Source organism: Trachurus japonicus, chromosome 21, assembly GCF_045865225.1.
Source record: "Trachurus japonicus isolate A0001 chromosome 21, Traja_1.0".
In the NCBI taxonomy this organism is placed as follows: domain Eukaryota; kingdom Metazoa; phylum Chordata; class Actinopteri; order Carangiformes; family Carangidae; genus Trachurus; species Trachurus japonicus.
Genome location: NC_140927.1, coordinates 17925912 through 17947834, shown reverse-complemented (window position 1 = coordinate 17947834; position 21923 = coordinate 17925912).

The window sequence follows — 21923 nt, the reverse complement described above, 5'->3', positions numbered from 1 at the left end:
TTTTCTGAGAGCAATGGCATTTCAGGAGACCCAAGGTCAAATTTAGACTGGGTCATAAATTGTTTTGTTTGATGGCCTACATTTGCCTCAATAGCAGGGGGAAGGCCAAGCCCATAAAAACGTAAAAGATGGGCCGGTTGACTGTGGGCTTGGCTGCCAGCATTGTTGTCCTGGGGACCACGAGATGCTCCCAGTGGAGGCTTCATGGTGAATAAAGACTGTTATGGCCCACCATTGGCACGCACACTGGGCTCATGGAGATTAGTGCTGCCATGGGCTCCGTCAGTGAAGAAGTCACAATGGCAAACTCAAAGCTGCAGCCATTGTCAGCCGCTTGTTGCTAACAGAGGGCTGCAGCTTCCTCTGCTGAGTCAAGATTCAAGCTCTTCAACTGTCACATGCAACATACTGTAGTACCAGAGCAGTGAGACAGTTTCTCTGGATAGTGACACATGAACGTTGTTCAATAATGACTGTTAATTCTTTGATTGATATCCCTGCTTTACATCTATTAGTCTTACAATTACACAGCAACTGTTATGTGAAGCTCAGGCCAAACTCACTCAGAAACAAATATCATAATGACAGGTTAAAAATGACAAGGCTTGACAGATTCGCTAATTTTGTTGATATTACCACCAAGCTCATACATTCCCACTGAAGTTGTAGGTCAGTGAAAATAGTTCACAAAAATATTATTATCATCATTATCATTATTTAAAAGACCGAACAAATTCCTAAATCAGCACTGTAGGTTTTAACAGAAATGACAATAATAGCAATAGCAGTTTGACTCTGAGTGGGAAGAGATGTTGTATAAAAGATAATATACAGAGACATGGTTACAGTTACTATCTACAAAACCAAAACCAATGGATTATTCTGTCTCAATACTTTTAAAGAAAAATTTCTATAAAAATAAATAATATATACATACATCTTTGTCTTTTTTTCCTCACATATGGCCATTTCCTACAACAGCTGCAATCAGGATTAAATTGTGCATTTGTTGGGAACTATTTTCAGCTGCACATTAATACACACCCAGTACCAGGACTGTGTATGTGAGTATCTGTGTGAACATGTCACCCCGAGCAACAGCGGGTTTTTGGACAATGCCAACAGTCAGTGGTGGCACAGAGGATTCATTTATATCAGGCTTTGATACTGTACACAGATGATTCTTCATAATGGGGTCAGGTCAGTGCGGGTTTTGGTGGTTATTTTTTTCATGATATTGGCAGTAAAATGTTGTGTGTTTAAAGACTTTATCGGCCAAAAGCGTCAACAACATTTAAACAAGGCTCCAAAACATTTACGACTATACGGTAATATCCCAATAACCTCTGAGCGTAGCCAAGCTGAGAGGGGCTCAGCGAATCACTGTGGTAGGCAGTTTTCAGTGTTTGCTAATAGCACTTGCTGAGTAGATATTAACACGTGAAAAGCAGGTTTATTGGTTTTAGAGAGAGGGGGATTTGGGAATCCCTGTACAGGACCTCCATGTAGGCTTGCCCTGGACAGGCCACACCTCGCTCCTCTAGCCGCCTGCCTGCCCACCCTGCTCCTCCTCCTCCTCCTCCTCCTCCTCCACCTCCTCCACTCAGCTACATCTGCTCCTCATTAACACCATTATAATGAGCCGTTGCACCTGAGGTAAATAAAACCCTGGTCTGGCTCTCCCTCTGCTCCCTCACCCTCACATCAGCAGACCCAACACTGGCACTCTGTGTGCAAGCAGAGCTGCTGCTGTTGTCAGAGGGAGCTTGGATGCACCCCCTTGAACCGCCTGTTTTTTTTTTTTTTTCTGAGAGTAAGAGAGAAAGAGAGAGGGAGGGAGAGAGAGAGAGAGAGAGAGAGAGAGAGAGAGAGAGAGAGAGGGGACATTAAATGTGGTCAGTGGAGGAGCTACTGACTACACATAAAACCCCCACAGGTTCTCCATTCACAGCCACGGCCACAAAGCGGATAATGAGCTCCATAAAACTGTCAGGAGGGAAGAATAAATGTGCATCGGATACAGCAACCGTAATTCAGATGTGGCTCTAAGTAGTTGGAAGAATGATAAGAAATGGTTTTCTCTGGCATTGATCAGACACTGTAGAAATATGAAGGTGTTGAAACCCTGGTAAGAGGCAGCGGTACATCTCTACCTGGGAGCAGCCGCGTGCCTCTGGTGGTCTGGACTGCGGCCAAGTCCAGCTCTCATTAATGTGAAGAGGTTAAACGTTCTTTCAAAAAAAAAATCTGGTAGCTTTGAATATTACGTTTTATTTTCCTGTCGCCTTCACGTGGAACAGGAGTGCAATTGTTTCTTTTTGGCAGCCGACTCATACTCAGTGATGACTGGTGTCTGCGGCAGCTGTTTCTGCAAAATTACTGTATGTATTCTGAGGGCTGATTAAATATGTTGAAAAATCCAACTGCTCATTCTCACTTTATGGTTCAGTCATTAGTCCTAATATTTGCTTAAATACATTAAGACTTAGATAAATGGCATTTAGAATTGTGAGCAATTTTATTATTCTAACATTACCATAAATATGACATCCAAATCAAAGTCCCTCCTCCAAATCTGATTTAGTTGGATGTGAAGCAGTAGGCAACTTTGAACAAGGCTGTTTTGACAAATGAACATGACATGCAGGGGGAAAATAATTTGACAGGTGACAAATGTTGAGCAGTGATACAATCTGAAAAGCAGGCCACCTGAAATATGACTCAGTCTATTAAAATCATTCATGGAGGATATTGAATAGTTCTTTAAAGACTTCAAATATCTGATAAGATTTATTTTCATTTGATTAAATGTTTTTTATGATGATTACATTTCAGACAAAAGCACAAGACTGCATCGAGTTATTAGTTTGCTGCGTGATGTGTTTGTTTGTGGGGGGAAAACATGAATCTCTGTCTGGAATCACATGGATTTTTTTTCACATCAGCATCATCAGTAGGTGAATTATCAGTTCAGTGAGTTGCGCCGTCGTCATTCACGTTCAAACGTTGTGATGAAAAATGCGTGAGATCAAACTTGACATATAATCTCTCCCTGAGCTGAATATAACTCTGACTAACATGGAGCCCCCCCCCCCCCCCCCCCCCACTATGTTTGAGTTGGCTCTGGCTTGGAGAAGTTAGGTTTCATTTAATTTATGAATTATAGTGAAACAGATGAGGCTGTTTGAATCATTGCAAAAGCATGTTTTTGTTTCAGTGTCCCAATTAACCAGAACATGTTTGCTCTGCCAGGCGGGGGAGTTTCCTGCAGCTGCTGTTTGTTCACAGCAGTGAAAAGGATCCAAGTCGACCTGCACACACTTCAGACAGACTGACTATCACTGACTGAATCATCATTGTCTGCTGCAGCTTTGAAACCTTTCATCTACTTGTTTTCTTAAATTCAGGTTATGAACAACAGCCATATAACTGGGGTTCAAACTTCAATACTTGACTCAACTAAAGGCAATAAAACAATACAAAAATCATCATGTGGAGGAGAAAATTCAAAGCAGAAATACTCCTTTGCACTTCTGTGTGTTTTCAATTTTCATTATCTTGTGTTTTAACATTTCATATGAGCACAGTTTTGCATTTGTTTGGAAAAAAATATTGCCCGTGATTTACGACCACATGTGTCCGGGGCTGAGTTCAGCAGATTTCCTCACTGTGATCCTCAGACTCTGCTCCAACACAAACACTCAGGAAAAGGGTCTGATGTTTTTCATCCTCTGCATTAAGCTGCTGTAAATACTCCAAAGATGGCTCAAATTCCAAAAGCACATTGTGTATACTAAAAACTGCTATTCGTTAAGTATCCATGTCAAATAAAGTGGACAGTGGAGGAGAAATATTAAGTAAGTAAGAACGAAAGACGGGCTCTTTACTTGAAATAAGTTGAGATTTACACTGATGCTGTGGAAGCATCAGAAAACAGAGAGTGGCTGTAATCACGTTTAGATTGCAACATGAATCTGCAGTTGTTTGCTCGGCTGCGCTGAAGGAGGGAGGACATTTAAAGTAAGTACGAAAAGGAATCCATACAGAACATAAACATGAGACTAATGACCACAACCTAAATACATTTAACCAGCCTGTTCACCTCATGTAGTGTAGATTTAAAAAAAAAAAAAAAAAAAACGAAAATCCTTCCCCACCTGTGATCCGGGTGTTTTTAGTGGTTATGAGACACTGGCTATTCTTAGGACCATCATCACTGAACAGGAGAGCAACTTTACCTTTACCTGAACTTTTAGCTTTCTGAACTTAGTATGACTCTTGACTCCCTCACTCACAGAGGCAGAAGTCAAACCCGTGTGTATGGCATCCCAAAATGATCGCATGACTTTGATTTACAGTATTTTCTTGTGATCTGGAGAAAAGCACAGAGACCAGCAGGAGTTCAGAAGTCTAAAGTATTTACTGTAAACTTGGTGCCAAGGAGAAAATGGCAAGCATGTGAATCAAATTGATGCCACAGATATCCTGTCTGACCGCGGGTCTCACATGGAAGAAACATTTTAGCACCTCTCCCAAGGCTGAGAGGTTGGACGTGAGGGATATTTCAATGGTCCTCTGCCATAGTGACAAAACATGTAAACATTTTGACTTGCAGTGCTTACACAATGCCAAAGGGACGATGCATTTTTGGGGCACTGACTATTTATATGAGAAAAGAATTTAGTTTTGACAGTGAACTGTTTTGGGAGAGATATGAGCTTTTGCAAGTGGTGTGCTGAATTGTAAGACTGTTTTGCCAAATGATCTCAGAGTTTTGAGAATGTAATTTCTGTTTCAAGAAAAGAGCCGAACCAATGGAGAAAAACCGTAACGTGAAATGTGTCCTTCTTTTATCCTTGACTAGATTTGAGTCTCCTGATCTATCGAACCCTGGGTACCCTGGCTATGGATGATAGCAGTGGCTCCATCTGGACACAAACAGTCATAATAGAAGGTAAACAATGTCTGACAATGTGAGGGTTGTTACGGCTCTGAACTCTATTGTTTTAGTGAGGTTTAGGAAAACAAGAGAAACTCTGGAGAGAGAATGATGACCAACATGATTTCTCTGTGTTTTTTTCTCTTTCTTTGTCATTCTTGCTCTGTGCTCTTTCTGCTTTAATTTGGTCTCTGATTATTCAACACAAACTGATCTCACATCGCTTCCTGCCTCTCTGCTCTGTTTGTCTAACATCTGGGCTCCTCCCACACTTGAAGAGAGCACCAAGCTTGAAACATGTTGCACATCTGCAGGTTAGCTCAGGCAGTTTTTTACATTTCTCAGCAGTTTAATGTAATTCAATTCACCCAAGCATTAATAAAACAATTTACTTATGCAAACCAGGGCTTTTTGAGACACAAAACATGTTTGTGTTTGATGTTTGTTTGGACTTTTTTTCTCCATCCGCATCTTTTTATAATGTGGGTAAAAACTCATGCGCAACAATATATTTGATTGGTTACATATGTTCGCTACCTAATTATCTCTAATGCATTGGTTTCTTTTTTCTCTTTTTTTTTTTTCCCTTTTTGCCTTTTCAGAAGCCGGTGATTTACTGTTCATGAATTTATGCAACAAGGGAAAAGCAGCCAGTTCTGGAGGCTATAACTCATAGGCCAAAAGTCGGCCTTATTTACATTGTATACAATACAAACCTGATTCCTCATTTTGTTTTAAGCCTGCTGTGTAAATCTTCATGGGAACACATAAAGCCGGCAATAGTGGACGACCCTGAATTAGTAAGCAACAAGGAACATCTGCAGTATGTATTTCCTGTGCTCCTGCCTCTGTTTGGACATTAGTAATAATACAATGCATATTTGTTACAGTGATTCACCAGTTATATATAAAGATAAGACATATGACCTTCAGTCTTGATTTTGGCTGCCTAAAACATCTGGAACTTGCTACTCGCTGAAGAATAAAATGATGCCGTTGAATCACTTGAGTTTTTATTACTGTTGTCTTGTGTGTATTTCAGCTTCACTGGCCGCGCGTACAGTGTGGGAGTAACAGTGAAGACACTTTCCTGAGGTTAATGAATGAGCTTAAGGTCTTTCGCACCCAAATGTTACTTTTATGGCCGACTTTGGCAGGGAGCCTTTTGTCTCATTAGACCGTGTCTTTATCATTTATGCATTGATGAGAACGCGAGGTTTTGGGGTTAGAGACACTTATTCTCTAAATGGTATTTCACTCATTCAGCCACAGGGCAGGGCTAATGGAATCTGCTGGTCCTGACTGCTGCTCTAAATGGCGTCGGAAAAGAACGACAAGCCGCCAAATTCTGCTTGAGATTCTGTGCACTTTTTTTTTTTTTTCTTGCAGAGGTAATGGATTAAATAGTATATTTAAAATACCTGATGGGGATCAGTAAAGTACATAACAGCTTTCATAGGCCCATAAAAGTATCTTTTGAGTTTGTCTGCATTTTCATCTGCAATGAATTCTCAGTTTTCCACGAGCTATGAAAGCGAAAGCGCGGATGTGTTACAGTACGTATCTTCTATCGATTGGGTGGGCTTATTTAATTCAATTGCTGCATATCCTTACTTGGAGGGGGCAGTGGAAATCGTTTGAGAATCAATGGGCGGAAGCAAGCAAGACAAAAATAATTGACTGTTTTCAAACTCCTGCAGGCAGCAGAATAACTAACCAAAAACAGCTCCCAGGGATGTCTGAAATTGGTTTTGCAAATCCTTCAGCCACATATCCAAACGAACAAAAATGGTAATATAGAAATCCATTTCAAACTCTACAGCGCACATGAAGTTTATTTTCTGTGTGTTTTTATGTCCTAACACTCATTCTGATATACAGTGGTATGTTAATGGTCAGTGAGGCCTACCTCAGCTGAAGGAGAGACGGGGTTGTGTGTCTATTTTTTTTTTTACCTTGGCTGGTTTCGGGGTGTACAAACCAGATGCGGCGAGGTGGAGCTCTCCCCCACAGAGCTGCCTCCCTGGGTGCCTGGAGGTCCACTTCCAATCTATTTGCTGTAATTGCCGTCAGAGTGTACACCTTGGAGTCCTCTAATTCCCTCTTTTATTTCAGCCACCATGAGGGAGACCATCTGTCCTCCTGCCTGCACTTCCCCCACCCTTTGGCGTCAGGTCTCACACACACACACACACACACACACACACACACACGCACACACTCACACACATAAAGACACAGATACAAACACAGCATGGTAAGATTTGGTTTCTGGGGCTTTGATGCACCACACCTTTGTCCACCAAACATCACATGACCGGCATGAGTGCATAGTTTTTACGAGGTGTTGGTGAGGATGACCAAGGCACTGTCACATAAAAAGGAAACACACACACACCATCTCTCATCCACACTTTAGCTGAAAACAAGCTGGACTTCTCTCCCTCTCAGATTTAGGTTATATTATTGCTACCTGGTACATTTCCCGCCTGCCGCCCCCCTGGGAGAGCCGACTGAAGCTGTTGTTTGCCGCTACCACAGCCCCCGTGTTTTCTCCTGAGGTGGTCACATTTAGTTTGAGGGACCACAGCTTTGTTCCAGACCACTAATGACAGCCAGGTCTCGACCCCGGCGCCAATTGGCAGGACAGGTGCTGCGCAGGTGCAGGCGCACACATGCACGCCTCAGTGTATACATACTGTACTGTATATCTGGCTTTTGTCCACAGGCTCTTCTCAATACTTTGCATTTTCTATCTGTGAGTTTCACACTTCAAATCCCCTGGAAAACAAATTTATCTCGGCGTTAGCTCCTATTACCTCAATCCAAAACCATTCAGAGGCTGAGCCGCGAACAATGTTCTGCTTAAATAAACAAAAACTAAACAAAACAAAAACAATAACACAACAAAGGAATGCTCGTCGCAGGTCACCCAAACCGGAAAATAAGTGACATTTTCTGTATCTCTCTCACTGCATCCGTGCCTCTCTCACTGCGTCTTTGTTTGTGGTTTTCTAGACTGCAGCCACAGTGTCTGGGGCTCGACTGATTTAAATACCATCCCATCTCATTAACATGCACAGATAGAGCTGCGAGGGCCAATTACATTCATCTTGTCATGTGGCTGGGCTTCCAAGTCGTTAATATTTTATGGCAACACGCTCCCCCAGCCGCAGCAGCAACACACCAGTGCTCTTACATTATTCCACAGCTCAGGACACGGGATCAGAAACATCCCCTTGAATACACACTCTCTTCTAGGTCATGACAATATAAGCATGAAAAATGAATTGGGGGGGGGATCCACATGCAGATATGCCACTTTTATGATAACTGATTATCAGTTGACAAAACCTTATAGGAAATAACCACACCACAAGGATTTGAATGTTTATGTATTTTCACAGTGCATGTGGGATAACTGATGAGTTGAAACGGGGAGATTTGAGAGATGTGTATGGGCTCTGATTTCATGAGGGATTACTGGTGTAACTGTAAATATCAAAGCCCGAGTCAAATGTTAAACAATCGTTGCATTTTATTAGCCATTTGGATGTGTATATCCCAGGCGTATGACAACATTTCTTTGCATTAGTTCAGTAGAAACGAGTCTGGGCTCAAAGCCGTTTTACTTCCATTTAATACCTCACATTTCTCAAACTCCCTCATAAAGGTCTCTGTTGGATGGCAGAGATATTCTTGTAAATGATGTTTCTGATGGCTGATCTCAGTGGAAAGGTGTAGTTGCAGAGAAACTTATTCTGTAAAGTTTTGTTTTAAAACAAAAGAGAATTTCTACTAAAAATATCACAGTGAAATTGTGCCTCGAATGGTAAACTTTCACTGTAAACAATGACTCCTTATATAAGACTGTAAAACTGAAAAATCCAGTAAGAACCAGAACCAGACAGTCATCAGTGACCCTAACCCTCTTTTTGTACAATGTTGGACAGTTGTAACATCAGACTTCGACTGAACAGACAAAATTTGATTGTGGGATCAAAACATTGTAGCTTCTGTTTTCATAAAATGTACTATACAGAAATACAGAATTTCCTCCTCTGATATCAATATTTTAAAGGAGACATATTATGCCCCCTTTCCACAAATTAATATAGATCCCAGGTGTCTTAAAGACATATCTGTGGCATGCTTTGGTCAAAATACCCCAAGGATCAAACATCACAGCTTTTTTCATCCTCTCAAAACAGCCCTGTTCAGAACAGCTGGTTTCAGTGCCTGTCCCTTTAAATGCAAATGAACCACTGCTTGCCCCGCCCCTTCTACCGGTCCCAGGTAGGGGTGGGGTTATGCAAATTCAAAACATCACTGGAAGACAACTGAGGGAACAGCTCGTAAAACCACGTGGATTTCAACCTATAGGAAGCCTGCACATTACAGATTTTTTTTGTCAATTCTCACATTTTGGGGGCCGGAAGGCATGACAAACACCCAAATATATGTGAAAGAGCCTTCAGAAAGTGATATTTCTATAACATGTCCCCTTTAATATCAAACATTTTAACCCGAGCATTGAAGAGATGGCGTGAATGACTGCAGCAGAGAGATAGGGAAGTCCCTGACAGAGGTTTCCAGAAGTTAGTTGGGTGTTTTCTTTGAAGAAATCTGTTCTGGGATGGAAAACTAAAGTGCACACTGATTGTACAATCTTTATTTGTTTAGTCACTCTTCTCCTGGCTGGTTTATATTTCTTCTTGGTGTAATTAAAGGAGGCCACCACAACGAAATCTGCAAGTCACAAATACAGAGTGGTAAAGAAATGATTCCACATTTTTCCACATTTCTCTCTCCTTTTCTCACTTGCAGACACACACAGTGAAACACTTGTGCGCCAACTCTGCTGCAGCATTTCAGTTATATGCCTGATGAACAGAGCCAAATCCAAGCACAATAATCCAGAGAAAAATCTATGAGCAGTCTCCTGTAATTCCTTTAATGACTTCCCTAATGAAAGTGACCAGTCTACAGAAGAGTGGTTACAGCTTTGTGGCTGTGTAGCTACTGTACAGCGAGCGAGGATGGCCCGAGGAGACAAGCTCAACACATTTCTGACTGGTAACAGCAGCCTTCGCCGACTCGCCTCCTGGCTCTGTGGCGATACACACCAAGATTGATGTGTGTTCCTGACAAATAGCCTGGACGGCCATTTATATGGAGAGACGCTGCCTGGCGATGTGAGGGGAAGAGTCACTTAGTAGAACAATTTCCTCACACAGCATGGCCCTCTCGCTTCATCATGCCAGCAGAAATGATATCGGTGGAAAACGTCTCGCTTTCAAACTATAATATTTTGTCCCCGATCGTGTCACAGATCCGGTTTGACAACAAAATCAGGGAAGAAAAAAGAGCCGTTCCTTTTAATGTGATGATACATAATAATTTGTGAAGAAGACCAACATGTACTATGTGGCTGAGTCACCACTTAATATACGTTTATGAGAAATCTAAGCAGTCTGATATTATTTCCAAAACCAACAACAACTAAAAAAAAAAAAAAAAAATCCTCCGGTCTCGTCAACATCATGAAAAGCCTGAATGTTTTAATCATTCTTCCAAACAAATTAAACATAAAAATGGAAAAGTAATAGCGTTTGAAATCTAGAAACAATGAGTCCTGTGGAATTCATCTCATCACCAGCACAAAGGTGTTCGCTTAATTCAATTTCCATGGGATCATGTGACACCTTGTATATATTGACATTTGGGGGCTGCAATTACACCGTGTGACAGACTGCAAAAGTATGAATGGTTCAGATTTGCGATAAATAATTGTTCATTAATATTGTGGCTGAATGCTGCAAATTAATTCACACTCCGGTAAACACTGTGGTAAACATTATCTACTGCATTACAGCAAGCTCCTCTTTTCATTTAAATTCTGAGATTATTAAATGTCCATGAGCAAAACAAAAGAAACGAAATGAAGTAGAACCATCATCAGCGACACCAACATTTTCTTGGTGCATCTCGCACATGAAAAAAAAAGAAGTTTATCCAGTATTATTCTTATAAAAAACCCTTATTTAAGCATCTGAATTGCTTTTAAATTGTTAATAACAGACTTTCACAATCCCTATCAGAGCACAGTGATTTCTCTCCAGTGACATCATTCTTCAAAACACACTCAGGTACAAACACAAAACACAGAATAAAGAGTAATAACACCAAAATCTTCTGAACATTACTCATGTCTCTTATCTGTTGTGTCGTAGCAGGGCATTCCTCATATCTCATTTCTCAAACAGCCAGAATTACTAAAGCGTGAGGTGTGCACCGCTCCACACTTTGCATATCAACCATCTTCCTGCTGACAAATGTTAGCTTTAATAAAAACCACGGAGCGGAGACGGGACTGGGAGAGAAGCCCACCAGGACACAGGGACTGGAGCTGAGACAATTTACCAGGAAATGAAAAAATAGAATTGTCTGCGGGTAATATCAAAATCATCATAATCATTTGTCAAACCGTGATCTATATCTTCACCACAGCTCAGACTGTGAATCTGTCGCGGCGACAACTCGCTGTTGTTTCACAACTTTTATGCTCTTCTGTATTTTGTCCGCTGACACAACTCGGTGTTCATTACGCGGGTCTTTGTATGATCTGCTGCTGCACTTATTACAGCTCGAACCAGAGCTGAGAAGCAACAAGTAACATCTTCTCATCATGATAAATGCAGATCAGCGTAACACTTAGTTGGCCCAGTTTGTCTTTATCAAACAAAAAGAGATAAGTGTGTCACCTCAGTCTTAAGAAAAGTTAGCCATCTAATACACAACCAACTGTTTAGTGTGGTATCCCTTTGGAGCTTAATCAGGAGCTGATTGCAGCATTGGCAGGAGTAGAGGCACTTGGTATGAGGCTAATGACGTGTGTAAAAGCATGAAAACTACTTCAGGATGTGTGAAATGTTCACATGTATTTATTAAGCCCATCTGTGACCTCAACGTTTCTTGTGTGCGATTCGGTCGCGACACGACAACTGTTCTCTAGAAGCAAGCTGCTTCTTTGGACGGATTTTTTTTATATCAGAAACTTGTACATATACTTATATATAATGTAAATGACTACTGGGCTTTTGGAGTCATAGCTGGTGTTACCCCATCGCAAAACTGCGAGTTTGAGGGGCTGTATAGCTCAGTGGGTAGAGAGGCTATAGTCCTCGCTGTAGCCGGCCCCGGATCAAATCCTGACTCGGGTGGCCCTTTGCTGCATGTCATTCCCCCTCTTCTTACTTCCCCATTTCCTGTCTCTGTCTAGACTATCAATTAAAGGCAATAAAAAAGCTAAAGAAAAATATATACTTGAAAAAAAGGGACAGCGAGTTTGCTTGTTTTGCTGTTTGATTGACATTAAATATGAAGCTACAACAGATAGTTAGCATAGCGCTGTAAAGCCACATATTGTCCTTACATTTTGTTTTATGATCTTGTCCTTGTTATTAAAAGAAATATAAGAGAAACATGTCAGTCAGCTTTAGACAGGCGAGTATGTGGAATTTGTTGCCTTTAGCCAGAGCCAAGCTAGCGGCTTCCATCTATTACCTGTCTTTATGCCAGGCTAGCTGGCTGCTGGCTGTGGATTTATATTTACTGTACAGACAAGTAAGTCAACATATATTTCTACATGCCTAACCAGTCTAGTTTGCGGAAACAGTCAATCTCCCTGGCAGACAGAATACGTCTGTGAGACCATAAAAATACCTTTGAAGGTACAACCCACTGTGAGATAATAGGTAAAAAAAAACTAAACATTTAACTTCTCCCACTAAGGTTTAATTAGGAAACGCTACACAGCCAAATCATGAAGAAACGTATGCAGAGCTGAGGACACAACGGAGGCTCGGCGTTTGGCTAATTATCAAAACAGAGGTCCCACGACACTGGAAAAGGATGCGTGGATGGGCTCGGCTACAGCTTGGAGTCCTTGACGGTAACTTGCTGACCAAATAGCCCTCAGCCGTACTGTGTAGCCAAGCAGGTTACTTTCCATTTCTGCACCCCAGGTCTCTTTCTTTTAATTGCCATAATGGAATGATGTGCTGAGTGTCTGGTGTGCGAGCCATCTGTGTTCCTGCTGTAGCAACACACCTGCACCACAGAGCTTCAGAGAGGTAACTCGCACCATTGCAGAAAATAAGTATTGGCAGACTGAGGGGATGTTTGCTATGAAAAATTTGAGTTACAAATATCTAGACATGGATTGCTTTCATAAATAAGTGAGCTATTGCTTGAATTTTTGAGAATGACAAAACATTGCGTCCTCAAAAGCTAAATGTGTCTATTTTCCGTTGGTGACGCGCAGACAGTGAACGGTTTAAAATGTGGCGTATGGAGATGATGGTGCTTTATGATGTTAATCAACCCAAAAAATAATCAAATGTGGGAGGACGCAAAGTGGGTGAAATTTAATTTCTGTATTAATTACAGCCCGATATCATCAACCTCGGCTCGGCGTCCTGACACCTCCAGAGCACAGCGAGTCGAGGGAAGACCCCATGATGAGAGAGAAAATACAATTCCCCACAACTCCCTCCTGCTGTTGTCCCTCTCCCACTGAGCTGAGGAGACTGAGGAGCCTATTAGAGGGCGCCATGGCGGCCGGGTCTGAGCTTCAAAAGGGTTTCCGATAAACTGGGGAACAAGGTCGTCTACTTTTGCAACATGCAGCGCACAAATCCTCTCATTAGGTCTCAGCCGGTGTAGGATTTTGCCTCTTATAGGACTGGGAATCAGAATGGAGTTAAAAAAAAAAAAAAGTTCAAGCGCTGCCGATGTATGATGATTTATGGCTTGTTTTAACATATAGAGCAGGGCCGAAACAAAAAATTAACAGTGAGTGGATGCACGCAACAGCGAAATGAAGCAATCCCTCAGCAACACAGGCTTGCTGGCTGTTTTCACTGCAGCCTCACATTCCCCATCCTCCTGTGGCTAGTTATATTGTTGTCTGTGAACTTCAGTAAAATATTCTAAACGGGGTGCATTGTTCCCGCTCATTCTCCAATACGTCTGGCTCAGAGAGGACGATTGTTATGGCTCGCCTTTAATTGCTCCATCTGTACTGTATCCCCATCGGTGCGTCGACGCCTCTCATAACTTTCCCACGTATGGGAGCCGCGCAGATAAGTTCCACGCAGACCCTCAGTGCAGCAGCGCACTTCATTAAGGAGCGGAGGAGGACGCCACAGAAGAAGCCTGTGCTTCGGCTGGCACCCACTCACTTGCGTAATCAGACATCCCAGGCAGATGAAGCATGGTGCTGTGTGCTGGAGCCGACTGCTACATTTGCTTTAAGGATGTTTCCATCACTGGTGTGTCATCTGGAATCTGTTCCTTGATACTTTTGCTCCATTCCCAACCAATTAGCACTTGATGGTCTGTGTGAAGGTGGTTTCCACTCCAGTGCAAGCTAACCTAAATAGTCAATACATCTCAAGCCAACAGATCTTTGACTTTAAAGTGCCAGGAAATTCAAAGAGAGACTCTCTCACGAGCAATAGCATGTGTTACATATGCTGGATTTTAAATTGTTTAGTCTCTCAACTTGAAAAATAATGAAATAATCCAGCATACACAGTGTGCATATGCATTTATTTTGCTTGGTAACAGTTCAACCCTTTTTCATTTTTAAGAATAGGTTCATATTTTCTACGTCTTTCTTAAAACAATACATACTGTACATGCTCATAACTGTTCATACTGGCCTTGTCCTGCTGATACACTTCCAATACAAGTGATGTATAGGCAAAATCCATAGTCCTCGTTCTGTGCAAAAATACAGTCCAAAATTCACCTGAAGTTAATGTGAGTGAGCCAGTGGATATCTTCCATGATTCATGTTTCCCCAGTCAGACAGTGTCTTCATGCTGAACCGTGGGGGAGGCTCCAGGGTAATGAAAAGCCTGTAACTTTGTACAGACTTCTCATAGCCTCATATTACTGTAGCCTCTGATAAACTTAAGTTTCTGCACAGAATAAGGACTGTGGAGTTTGTCCTCCAGCACTTACACTAGAAGTGCATTAAGGAAGAGGGCAACCGGTCAGCGGCAAGTCAGTGTTTGTATGGAGCTAATAAACTGTGAACCTGTCTTTGACAAAAGGTAAACAGACTTAATAACTACATGATTTATGTGTATGTCTAATAATAATATGTTTGGCTTGTTCTTAAATCGTTTGTTGTATATATGTTACATTACTGTATGTATACTGTATAGTATCTGTGTAAGTATTGTTAATAACAAGAAATTAAGAAGCATTTAAGATTGAGAAGAATTTTCAGTTGCAATATGTCACTGTAGAAAGTAGAGCTACAAATGACAAGGGATATGTTTTATATATATATATATATATATATATATATATATATATATATTATTTACTGTTTTTAATTGATTTTATCATGTAATTGATTTTATCATGTAAGAAAGCCAGGGCTGTTAGTTGCACACACAACATATTAAGACAGACAGAGAAAAAACAAAGATAAGTCCAAGTGGACAGGAATCTTCTGTATATGGAAAATGAATAAGAGGCTAATGATCTCCATTATCGAAATACACACTGAAATCATGTGTTTATGTTCTGCTGATGGGATGTTATTGAATTGTTTTAAAACTGACAACAGTATTTAGCACAGAAATTCACCACCAGTCTGGCCTTAGTACATATGTTTCATATTTTGAGGTCCATTATTTCCGTGATATATCGTTACAAATATTTACTGTAATATACTGAATGAACATCTTGCAGCAGCAAAAAGAAAAAAAAGAGTGCACTGATTACCCTCTGAGGTATCTTACTGTAACATCATTTTCTTTGACCAGTGGATGAGCAGGTTTAACGCAGACATCGATGGCTGCTGTGGAAACGGCTTGATTATCACCTCGTTTTGACAGGATGAATGTATTATCAAAGGCAATTAAGGTGTCAGCAGTGTTTGCACGGAGAGATGGATGACGCTTTGATGATCATGATGAAAAGCTATATATTGACCCAGAATGAACTGTCCTCCCGCTTATCTGACAAACATTCACACATCTGTTTGCTCTGCTTGTTTTTATTGTTGAAAATGTGATTGTGGCTTCTTTTTTTTTTTCATTTTTGGGGGGGAGCAGCCGGGAGAAACTGACAAACATACGCAACAAGTGATCAGTGTGATGTTGAGTGTGGTTACATGGTCATAATTTGTGAAATATTGTGTTACATCACACACGAGAGTGAAAAAACGGCAATGAGGCCTTGGTGGGGGCAAAGAGGGGGAGAAAAAAGGCTTTTTCAACATGCACCCTGATTGGCTGCAGACTTACACACCCATATGTTCTTTAAAGAGGGGGGGGGGGGGCATTTCCTTTAGGCTCTCCCCATGTAAGTACAGCATGTCCCCCATGACTTTATTTACAGTCAAAAACTCTTAAGCGTGTGCATTAGTGCCAGAGATTTATCACTCAAGCCTGTTTCATTTGAGAGGCGCTGTAACTCTTTGTCTTCTGTGCTCTGTAATAAGTGCAGAAAAATGTACGCTAATGTAGCCGTCAGAGGAGTTTCTATGAAATCGGCTCTAATCTGGACGTCTGCTGATGGCTGGTGTGGCGGGGAAGTGCAGAGTAATGGCATTGGTAATTGGGAAAATAGGTCACTGGGGATATGAGGTGTTTGCAGGTGGAGTTAATGGAGGGATTGCCTTGGTTAAGGGGCGAATATGAATCACGGATAATGCGTTCAAAAATACGCACGGCCATGCTGTCACTTCGCTTCTTACAGCCTGGAGTGATAGGTTTACACACCTGACAGATTGAGGTCATGGATTTAAACTAATACTGCTTATATCCTAATGGAAGTTTGCACCGCACTGAAATTTTGGTGTAGGAAATTAGATTAATCCAAGTACCTGGTTACTGGTAAAACACAATATTTTGTGAGAGGGGGCCGAGCGTTTGTTGTTGGCCCTGTGCGCATATTTTGCTTAATTATTATTTCCACAGGAAATCCCTGTATCCAACTACATCCCCCCACCAAAAACACACTGACACAGAAACACACACACACACGCACACACACACACATACACATACAATATTGAATGCAGCTGCATCTCCCAGAGGGGAAAGGGTAATTTGTCCAGCTCAGAAATAAGGGTCTCTACATTTCTCTCAGCAGGATGATGAAAAACATGAAACCGTGCTGCTAATGAAAAGAACACTCAGGATGTGTATTATTATTCCATCAGTCTCACCTAGTGAGCCCTGGCCCAGGTCCACGCCAGAGGAAGGGCCACCGCTTTTCCACCCTCTCCTTTCAGAGTGATCTCGTGGTAGGCTGCCACTCGCAGATTTCCTCTTCATTCATTCCACAGGAATTTGGCTGCCATTTCCTGAGCAGAGGAGAAGGTTTGACTAGCTTCGTGCAGGGCCAAGCTGGTATTTATCTAACCACACACTGGGCTTGATTCATGTGAAACAAGCACGCCCTGTAAACAGTCTCATTACTGAACTCCAACACTTCATTACTCAACAGGCCGAGTCACTGGCTGGAGAGGGGAGCTCCGAGATGGTGTAAAGCGCGGTTTGAGCACATTTGCCCCAATGCATCCACAAGGGGACTGATGGATTTATCTCTGAGGTAACGTGATCTCAACACACGACTCATGTGGCCGATCCAGGCTGAGTAATCTCTGAGAGAACAAAAGTTAAAAGTGGCTGCTGCATGACTCAGCCTCCCCTGCTGACAGCGGGGTTTTACACAGTACAACACTTTGCTTTGGTCGTCGCATACTGACACATGTTGGCAAAAGACGACACCGAATGAGGAGCGAGGATTAAATCCTTACCACAGGGTGCAGGGTGTCTAATGAGGGTCTTGGTCAGCTCAGACCTGAAGCACTTACACCAGCACATTGAAACCTCAACAAATCCGCCCCTGCAGCAATGCTAACCTTGTATCCTCATTAGCTTTCAGCTAGCACCGTCTACATGACAATTTGCCATACAACAAATCAATGAAATGCAATCTAATACCCGATTTGATTTAATTGTGACAAAAAACAGACATATTCATTGCTTCTTAAACGCATTACGTTTATCACGGCGGGTATCACAAATTATTTCCTAATATCCTCTGTCATCTAATCTCTTGCATTTACACAACAGGAATCTAGCAGGGAATCATTGCCCCTCTAAATCTATTTGTCGCGCCACTCAAACTCACAGTTCTGCTCACGGTGGGTCACCTGTAATTTGTAATGTTAAATAAAGGGCAATTCATTTCCTGCGGGGTTGAGCAGTAACCCCGACTAATACTGAATCAGCCACAGACTCAAATTCATTAGACACAAGGTGCCCGGCTGTTTCTGTCGTATGCAGCCATGAATATTACAGCAGGGCCGAGAAGTTGTGGCGGTCCACGCAGCGGTTGCAGCACAACTCTTAGGACACTGTTAATAAAGAGCAGAAACATGGATCTGTGCGACATAATGTGATGATCAGTCTGGCTGTAATGTTATTATTTATTATTGATTATATCTATCACCGTGGTCACTCCTCCTCCTGAAATCCACAGATGTATACTTGGCGCTGTGCTGTGACAGAAGAACATTGTATATTGAGGTGAATGGATTAATGAAAAAAGAAGGGCAGAAGCTTTTAAAGCGTGAAGAATGATGCTGTGAGAGATGGGTCATAAAAGCAAAAAGTCTGTTAACGCCAGCTCCCTTTTATAAGGCCTTTTAAGGACCCACCAAGATTACTGGATTCTGAATATTTATCACTTAATACACTGAGTAACTAAAACAGAAGGTGATACATTCATTTGACTTTAAAGCTCTTTACCGACAACTCCTGGCAATCATTCTCAGCTAAATCCCTCGCACTGAATAAAAAACACCAGCTGAGTCTCCTCACATCCGCGGTACAGTGAAGTGTATCTGAGCAGAGCTTTTGGAGCATCTTGTGAGCAATGAGTGTCCGGTAGGATCTGGCCATAGTGCAAGCCCCGCTGCAGAGCGGAGACTGTGTTGCTGTCTGGATGTATTCACCTGAGCCAAACAAATGGTTGTGTCAAGCTATCTCTGTACATATACCCCTCCAGTCCAGAAAGCTCCATTTTTCAGCTGGAAGCCGCTGGCAAACGACTACAGGGGGAGGTGTGTGACCCTGATGACTTCAGTGGCACTGCAACCAACTGTGAGACAGAAATTGATTTTGAAAAACACAGACCATGTGCTCGGGAACTGTGGGGTGGTTCCCATGGGCGCTCTGATCTGATAAAGGAGTTTAAAATGCCGCTATCCCAAATAACAAAACATCTCAGATACAAACTATTGACTCCATAAAGATCCTGACTTTTTGATTGGCTTAGATGAACTTGATGAAAGATGATTTGAAGCAAAGTAAATCAAACTGGTCTCAGAAAACATAGTATGAATATTTGCTTTTTTTCCACAGAACTAAAATAATAAATTCAAAAAGCAACTCTAAGTACTTCTGATGTGAAACTTGTTAAACTCAGACAGACATTGACCCTTCACTTCAGCGGGCTTGGAGGGTGAACCTTGTAAATGCTTGAGGCCGTACGGCAACACTTGCATCTGCCAAGGCAAACTAGAGTGTTGCCTGTGTTAATGTAGCATAGAAATGATTATGACAGGCTTCATCAGTCCTTCTGATCTCTGAGAAAGGCGGCATTTAGCGCAGAGTGTAGGCTATAGCGGTTTGTAAAAAAAGAAAAAGAAAAAAGAAATACTGCCATGTCTCCAGCTTTCTATTTGCAGCTGAGATCACAGAGCTGTTTTCTGCGCTGTGTTTACAGCTCTGGTCCTGCCAAGACCAGGGGAACAAGCGGAGGGATTGACACCGAAGTGGTCATGCGGTTATCAGATCAACTGGGAGTGAACTGGAAGCGTGTGTGTGGGGGGCAATCCTGACATCATATGTCACTTGATGGAGAAAAATGTGACAACTGACCGAGAATAGTTAAAAATATTTGAAGAAAATCTCTAGCGTTTTACATCTAGGAAGGCATGTGACTCACGTTTATGTTAATTAGCCTGCAGGACAGAGAACAGGGTGGAGAGCCTCAGTCCAGATCAGGTTCCCTCTGTGGTGTTTTCAGTGTGATGGCTCTGTGCCCTGCCAGCAGAGGGAGCAGTTTCTGCAGAGCCTCAGCTTCATTGTCATGTCCAGCCTCCTGTCTGGGCCCTGCTGTTCGGCCTCCTTGACAGCCCTAAATCACATAAATAGACTGAGAGAGAAGCATCTGCATTCCACAAAAGCTGTACGGTCCTGCTGCGGTCTTGTTGAATGTTTTGTGGCACGCATGAAAGCAGGGGGAGCCAGGTTAAAGAAGTGAAGAACCAATGTAGACACACAGTTTGTGGTAATATTGTAGAAAAAGAAGAACCTGTATTATGTGAATATTCTTATACCGGTATTCACGTTCTCTGCAAGTTTGTATTCTGCATGTTTTTATTTGAAAATAAAATATCATTTGAACTACAGCAATTAAAATGCACTGAAAAAGATACTGTGTATTAACACAATACAAAGACAAAAGAAATGAAATAGAAAATGTGTTCTTCTCTCTGCTGACATATGACACTGCAGCAGTGTGTGCTCTCTCTGTAGAGGAGACTGCTCAGTCCATCCACAAGGTGGTGCTCTAAGGGGAGATTTGAATGTGTTGACATCAGGCTGAGAGGAGGGAATTGTAGATATGTATTTATTGCGCTCTTACTACATTGTAATGCATGCTGCATGCAACCTGATAAGTCTCCGATTAGACCCGCATGAGCCTGCGTTAAACTTTATAACCTGCTTGTTTATTTGTTTATCAGCACAGCCTCCTTCCTGCCTGCAAGAGTCTCCATGGCAAGAAGAACAAAGGCAAGACGAGCAGCAGCCCTGCTATGGATTCATGGTTGTCTGCTCAACGACAACATTTACAGCCTCCAGAAAGGACAGGATACGCAGAGCACAGGGAGAAACAGTGAAACCGGGCTGGAATGGTGGCGGTGAACAATGCAGGAGGGCAGTTGCCAGGTTTTATGGTCTGGGATCCTGCTCCCAACCCCCCACCACCAGGTCCCTCTTCCTTCCTGCGATGTACTGTAGTTTACACATGAGCCACTATGAACCACATTTTCTGAGAGAAGCGAGGCAGAACAATGAGGCTGTGCAGAGAAGAGGTGCCAGCGTAAAGCGCCGACTAACACTTGACATGTGGACATGATGTCCTCCTGTATTAATCACTTTCACCTTTAGCTGTAATTCAAGCCTGACATCCCACTGAGTGAGGGGCAAACGAGATATTTATGTAATCATGATGCTGATACAGAATTAGTGCATCTAAATCTCCTGTTCACGTTTAAAACACTGGAGATAATGTATATCCATTATACACAAATCAAATCAAATAACGTATGCTGCATTATATACTGTATTTTCGTCTAATGTCGCATATAGAACATTATAAAACAAGTGTGAAAATAAACCTGTTTTCTAACCCACGTGGATGTATCCACTATATTTAAAGAACAGGTTGTATTAATTGATTAATTAATTAATTAAATTATTGATATGTCCTGTTGAAATTTTAAAGTTGAACTGCTTCACTGACATAGAGTTCAGTCTCAGTCTATTGGGAAGTTGATGTTGGAATATTGTGAATTGAAAAAAGTTTTTTCTGAGTTTAAAAACTTAAAAACTGAATATCTTTAAAGTGCATGTAACAAGAGGAAGTCTGTGAGCCTAGAGCAGGTGTGTTGAAGGTATACGGCCCGTGGTCCTTCCCACCAGAGGGTCCAATCCAGCCCGTGGGATGAGTTTGCCAAGTGCAAAAATTACATAGACAGAAGACAGAAGAGGCTTATGTTGTTGAAATTGCACATATTTTTTCTCAAGAAATTTCAGGTTGTTCATAATGTTTCGTAAAAGGATAGTTTATTAACTTTAAACATCTCAATAATGTA